Source organism: Nicotiana tabacum, chromosome 14, assembly GCF_000715075.1.
Source record: "Nicotiana tabacum cultivar K326 chromosome 14, ASM71507v2, whole genome shotgun sequence".
Classification (NCBI taxonomy): domain Eukaryota; kingdom Viridiplantae; phylum Streptophyta; class Magnoliopsida; order Solanales; family Solanaceae; genus Nicotiana; species Nicotiana tabacum.
Window position 1 is genome coordinate 47,944,220 of NC_134093.1, and position 7,553 is coordinate 47,951,772.

A 7,553-nucleotide genomic window follows, 5' to 3' on the forward strand; every position below is an offset into this window, starting at 1 on the left:
ATCTCAATTACGAATGCATATGTAACTCGTTACCGACTCAATTATCAAGAAATCACATATTTTAACCTGCTCTTCACATTCCTAAATTCATACAAGTCTCACATGACCTAATATAACCTCATGGAACCCAAATGCATCACATACTCAAATTTGTAAATATTTAAAATCCTTATATAACCTGATTACCATGCTAAAACAAGACAACTCCTACAACCTCTTGAACCATGCTTCCCAACCAAAAAACCTCTATGAAACATATTCTACTACATATAAACATACTGCGGGCCATATGTCTTGTCAAACACCAGCTATGTCAAGTTACCCATATCAGATACACAGAACCAACTATATATCCATTAACACATTATCGTTGTCCACATCTAGAAATTCGATCCTTAAGCCTCAAAATTGTAAGAATCATCATATTATTGGACTCTAACACATACACCCAAATAACTATGAATATATATAATAATCTTGTAAAGAATATTTCCAGAAATCTTCATATGTCAAACCACAAAAATCTGAATCTTAATTGTTACTAGTCACCAATTTATATAGCACTCAATCATATCATCTGTAGTCTTGATTTTCAATGTGTCTTTGATATTCGACTTACAATATGTATATTTATATGCATATTGCCTCGCATTTTAATCATGTTTCATAGATTTTAGATGTGTAATGTAATAATTTGTGCTAATTCATTGTATTTTTGTGTAGGAATCATCCAGAGGCAATGTGGGATGGAGGTGCATGATTTGAAGAAAATAGGGGAAAAAATAAAATAAATACCACAAAGTAGTGCCCTGGCTAGCATAGGGCGCTACCTGTGGCATAAAAATCGGACCTTAAAATTTCCCCACGCCAGGGCTAGCGCCCCACGCTACCATGGGCGTTGGTGACAGGAACTTGTCCTATTTCGAATGGGACTTAGTTATTTTCACCCAAGACGCCCCAACTCATATAAAAGCAACTGTAAACCTATTTTGAAGGAGGAGATGCCACTTTGTGAGAAAAATACATGTACTGAACACTTGGGCACACAGAATTCATCAATTCTTCCATCCTTCATCTAGTATTCATAGCTCTTATGTTTAAAAATGATATTTTTATTATTGTTTTGAACATGAGTGTCTAAGAACCTCATTATTCTAGGGTTATGTGTCGTTCTTGACTATTGTAATTTGACAGGTTATTGTGTTGCTTGACTTTATTATATTAAATTATTTATTCAATGTTGCACTTAATTATTCTATTGTGTAGCTAACAATAGAGTACTATCTAAGAAATTATACTTGAACTCTAAAGTGAGAACTATAGATTGTATATAGGATTGAATAGAGCAAGTTCTTGAATCCATGCATCGGAGAATAGATTCGTGATTAGGATATACCTATTCTAGTAGCCTTACTTAGTTATTTTTGTAGGAAATATACATGCGTTCTTGTCAAGTTTGATTCTATAAACATATAGTCTTAGGCTGGGTTGAATAGGCGATCGAAGCGTCAAAAACATTTTGCGAGCATAACAAACCCTGCTACTCAGCAAATTAGATGAGTCAAGTGATAACATCAAATCACAATCATATTCTTCACACTCACTTGAGCATTAAATTTATAAATACCTAAAATTGAACAATAGTTGATTATAAATTCTCGTGGGAACGATACTTCCTTATCACTTTATTACTTGTCTACCGCATATACTTGCGTGTGTGTTTGGATCCAACAGTCTTTTACAACCCATACAAATTCCCAGGTAATGCCAGATAGTATTACGACACATTTTAAGCAACTCAAATCACTCGTGTTGTCTTAATGTCAAGATTTTCTGCTCGAAGATGAACCACAACCTTTATCAGTCAACTTAAATCTCACATAGATATTGTATCTTAAGTATAAGAACCCCATTATCCATCTTGAATCTTTAAATAGGATAGTTTTTATAAAAGCGCTCTATTGACTAGAACTGTACATCTTAACTTAATCTGTGAGACCAAATCACAAACAAGCAATGTACTTTCTCCAAGCCTATTGGCAACATCAATTTAAATTCACGGTAAAGATGATATTGTGCTTTTCAAATCTCACTTCCATGCAATTAAGTCGTTGGAAATGAATCTTTCTAAGTCAATCAATTCCAAAAACTACCATACTCAAACTCTCTTCCACAATACATATGTAATACATGATTACCCCAGAAATCAATCATTACTTGTCCATGCTTCTACTATACTAATCCCACTTTTTTTAGATTACTCTTTGTAATGATCTGACCAGTTGTTTTGAGATTTAGCATTTGGTTTGGTTGATTAAGACCTTGAATAGTTTCATATGATGCATTATGAGTTTCGTGTATGTTTGGTTTCGATGTTCGAGAAAATCGGAATTGATTTAGAACAATAATTCTCAAAATAGAAGCTATAAATTAGGAGAGTTGACCAAGGTTTGAATTTTGAGCAAATGATATCAAAATCAATATTTGAAGGTTCTATAGGTTCATAAGGTGATTTCATACTTGGGAATATGTCCAGGTTGAGTATCAGGTGGTTCAGGAGCGATTCAATGCTTATTGTCAGAAGTTTGTATTTTGAAGGTTTTTGAATTTGCTAAGTTTGACTTGGGGTAGACTTTAGTGTCATCAAACTCAGGATGGTGTTATGGGACCTCGGATAGGCTTATTTATTGGAACTTGTGTGTGCAGTTTGGTCATAATTTGAAGTAGGGAAGTGTGATTCAGACACGTTCGACGAAGTTTAAAGGCTTAAAAATTAAGAGAAGAAATTCTATCGTCAAATCTTGGTTTTGATGTCATTCATAGCATTTCGAGTGCTTGGGTAAGTTTAGATAAGGTATTGGAACTGGGTTGTATGAGTGGACGAGGTCTTGGGGGCCTCGGGTGTGTTTCGAGGTGGTTTCAAACCATATCAATGTGTTTTCTTGATGCTAATTGCTGGTTTTGGTGTTATTCTTTGCGAACACGGTGGGAAGCAAGTGTTCGCAATGAAGGGATTAGGTTGGAGGCCATTCATGCTTAGCGTTTGCACTGGGTGAGTCACATTCGCAAAAGCTTCGGGCAGTGGTGCTTCACGTTCATGACAAGGAGGTCACGTTCGCGAAGAAGAAGCTGGGACTGAAGTTCTGGCCTTCGTGTTCGCGAAGGTGTGGTTGCATTCGCCTGAGGCAGGACTGCCAAGGCATCACGTTCACGGGCCCTTTCTCGCGTTTGCGAAGAGGAGTTTTGGCAGAAGCGAAGTTGCACTTCGCAAATGCGAGGTAGGTGCCACGTTTGCGAAGGGTAATGCTTAAGCAGACCTTATAAGTTGGAATTTCAGGGTTTCTCCCTATTATTCATTTTGAGTTCATTTGGAGCCTTTGTAAGTGTTTCACCCACTTTTAAGGGCCGTGAGGGTACGTGTTTCTAACCCACTTTTGATGATATTTCCTGAATATGTATGAATTTAGACATACAAATTCATGATTTTGAGGTGGAAAAATGTGGGATTTTGGAAGATGATCTAGAAATGGTATTTTTTAATTTTGACCACGAACTTTGTAATAAGTTATATATTTGAGTTTGTGGTGCTATGAGTAATAATTATTTTTGAGAAATTTCAGAATACGGGCGCGTGGGCTTAGGAGTTTACTTTGTTGACTCTTTTTGTGGAGTTGAGAATTACTTTAAATTATTAAAATACGCCTTTTCGACTATGTTTTGATTGGTTTTCACGCTCTTTGGCTAGTTTCCGATCATTTGGCATTGGTTTGAGGTCTTAGAGAGGTGTTGGAGACGATTATCAAATTTCGGAGCAACATAAGTCTCATGTCTAATGTAACGACTCAACCGGTCATTTTGTGTAATTGCGTCGTGTTTCCCTTTTTGATGCTTAACACATGTGTGTTTATAGTTTTATGACTTTCGTGGTTCATTGATTATATTCCGGGAAGATTTCGGGTTGAATTGCACCATTTGATTCTTGGCTTAGAAGCCTAAGTTATTTGTATTGACCGATGGTTGACTTTTGTAAAAACGACCCCGAAACAGTATTTTGATGTCTTCCAAAGCTTCATATTGTGATTTTGGAAGTCCGTAGGTCGATTTGTGTTATTTTGCCGAAATTTGGCAATTTGAAGTTTAGGTCCGTTATGCTATTTAGAACTTGTCTGCAAAATTTGGTATCATTTGGTTTGAGTTGATAGTATTCAGACCCTTAGTTACAATTCTAGTAGTTCTTAACTTTACCTTAGAATTCATGCATTTCAGTGTTTCATTCGTAGTTCTAAAAGTTATTTTTTTGTTTTGATCATGCTAGGGAGTTCATATGATGTTTTTAGACTTATATGGATGTTTGGTTTAGAGCTTTGAGGTCTTGAATGAGTTTTCGACACGTTTCAGAATGGTTTTAACTGAAAATGGAATTGTTGGTGTGCCGGTGCTCTATTATAGCAATTGCTAGCACCAGCCTTGTAATTGCGGGGGGGGGTCTGATGTCGCAATTGTGAATTACCCCTTCGCAATTATGAAGTTAGCAGGCCTGGGGCTTGGGTCACATTTGTCACCACATGGTCACATTTGCGAAGTTTTTCAGCTTTGCAATTTGATATTAGGCTATAATCTTGTGTTTTAGTAACTTTTTGTACTCTAATTTACTGAACTTTTATTGTGTTTGAGCTTTAATCACTAGTGTTTTATACTTATTGTGTGTTTTATGCCTTGTAGGAGTGATTTCGAGCTATAAAGGTGTTACAGAATGAATTTGAGCTATTTGGAGCTTTGAAGTCTGAGTAAACGCGCAAGGGATTAAGCCGGGATCGTTTTCTAGGGTCGAGGACAAAGTATGGATGTCGAAAAACCCGTACTATAAGAAAACCTCACTGCCACGACGCGTGGGGCATCGCGGCTGTGCAAATTCCTACTGCCTATCACAACCAACTCTCTGGATTTCCCCACTAATGCCCCGCGTGGCGCGTCGCCCCATGCGGAATGCCTGTGCAATTTTTACAGAGTAATTTTCCAATTTCGGCTAAGAGAAGGTGATTTCATCTAGGCCGGACCATACTTGGTATAAATACATGGAAAAAATGTTATTTTCTAAAATTTTGACACATATTCGACCTAAGGAGGGTAAGGAGGAGTTGGAGGAGAAGAAGCACAAGGATTTCATCATTTCTTCCTCACTCAAGACCCGAGTTTGGATCAAATTTATGTTTTCCTATCTTTTAATTATATTTTTGATGAATTGCTCCATGTCTATGGAGTAGTTCTCTTTAGGGTTTGATGAATTTGGTGTATTGATGATTATTTGTGGATTATAACTCTAGTTTTATGTATTGAATCATTTTTGGATGATTTAACTGGTGCATATATAAATTCACTTGTTCATGTAATTGAGAGACGCATAACTTGTGATATATTTGCATTATATTGTTGGGTGAGTTCATTAATTCTTCTTAGTAATCAAAAGAGGCTAGTTGAATCATTGATTAAACCTAGTTAGGAGAATAATCGAGAGAGCTTCTCCTAAAGACCAATCCACTATGCATTCTTGCATATCTTCACGTGCTTAAATTAGTTCATCTCGTGAGGTTGAGACTTAATAGAGAGAGCAGTTTCTACTAAACGTTTGAACTAATAATTGAGTGAATTCGAGAGACTAACTTAAACATTAGAAGTGAATTATCTAGAGTTAGATCCCAAATAATTATATTTCACCTATCTTATCAACCCCTATTCTCTCCCACTGATAACTTCCTTGCTTACCTTTGTTGCGATAGTCATTAGTCAATAGCTTTAGATTCTTAGTTAATTTTAGTTATTAATCATATAAATCTTAATTGTTGATTCTCCTGGATAGCAATCAAGCTAGAAACTAAGAAATTATTGTTAAACTCCAATCTCTGTGGATACGATTTTATACTATACTATCTTTGACTAGCGAGCATAATTTAAGTGTGTGTTTCAAGCTCGTCAAATTTTGGCGCCGTTGCCGGGGATTGACAATCAATAGTGTTTGAAATAGTTTTTTTTTCCTATAACCCCTCCCAAATTAGGAGGTCTATCGTGTTTCCAAACTTTTCCTCCTGCGTGACTCGAACCCAGAACCTAACGGTCGTAAGTGAAGGTGCTTTTACCAACTAAGTAAGCCTCACTTATCGTGTTTGAAATAGTTTGTAGTGCTAACTCAAGATTTTTTCTTTTTATTTCATTTTATTTTTCCCTTTTTATGTTTGGTGTTCTTTGCCTATGCGCATGTTACTGGTTCAGAGTGGTGCATGACTAGAACTTCTGCGAAGGAAGTGCTACCATACGAACCCCAGATAGAAAAACAATTGTGACAACTGAGGAAGGAAAGAAATCTCACCGAGACATCAGAAAAGGTAGGGAAGTCCTCAACTAAAGAACGTATGGCTGGAAACGCTGAAGAAAATGTGGATTTGGCTGCGAGAGAAGCAGCCCAACGAAGAGAACAAGCTTCACGGGATGCTGAGGAAGTAGCTATTAGAGATGCGTAGAACATCTATGAAGAAGAAAGGGGTCTCAGACTTAATCAACATCAACCCTTGCCTGGGATACCACTTGGCGATTATGCTAGACCGGTCTATAATCAAGGATTATCCAGTGATCGACCACCTCCAATTGCAGCTAAAAATTTTGAGCCGAAGCAAGGGTTGCTCCAAACCCTTCAAAACTGGTGTGCCTTCAGACGGAACATGAACGAAGATCCAAACAAATATCTAATTGACTTCAAGGAGATTATGAACACCTTTCAATACAATGGTGTGTCACAAGATGCAGTTTACTTAAGGGTATTCCCCTTCACACTCAAAGATGATGCAAAGCATTGACTTCGAAGCTTACAAGTTTAGAAGAGAAATTCATAACTTCTACTAGAAAGATACTGAGATCGTGTTTGAAGCTTGGGAGAGGTTTAAGGAAATAGTTAGAAATTGTCAACATAGCGGGGAATTGAACTCTGAATGCACCTCTAGGACTTTTGGGTTGTATTGACAGCGGCCTCACATAGAACATTGAGCAATGCAGTTGGAGGCCCTTTAATGAAGAAGACTTCATAGGAGATAGTCACAACTCTTGATGAGTTGTCTGAAGGTACAAATCAGGAGCTTTCTGAGAGTGCTGAAAGAAGAAGATCGACAGGTGTTCACCAGGTTGATGCTAACACATTTGTGCAGGTACAACTTTATGCTATGGCTAAAGAAATACAGAAGCAGATCTTAGCTACAATACAAAGTGAGCCCCATGCAGTTTGTGATATATGTGGAAGATAACATCCTACTCATGAGTGTCAAGCCTCGACTGAGGAAGTAAATGCTGTGGGCAATTATAATGCAATGGGTCAGAGGTACCCCGGGTTTTCATGGAGTTCACTTGGAGGTACTGCAAATGTGTGGCTACAAAATAACTGTAGTCCTCAGGGACAAGGAGCTCCAGTCTTCACAAATCAGCAGAGGCAGCAGTTTTAGCCTCAACAGTCCAATCAACCTGGTCTAGAATATCTAATGAAGTCCTGCATTATCAAGATAGATGAGAGG

The 7,553-nt window shown here is 37.4% G+C and overlaps 1 non-coding gene across 1 annotated transcript; it reads right to left on the bottom strand.

Moving 5' to 3' along the window:
- Positions 1–6,861: 6,861 nt before the first annotated feature.
- LOC142169317 (small nucleolar RNA R71) lies at positions 6,862–6,965 on the bottom strand. The gene has a single exon (XR_012699025.1). It is a non-coding gene; the product is annotated as a small nucleolar RNA R71 (small nucleolar RNA).
- Positions 6,966–7,553: the final 588 nt, after the last annotated feature.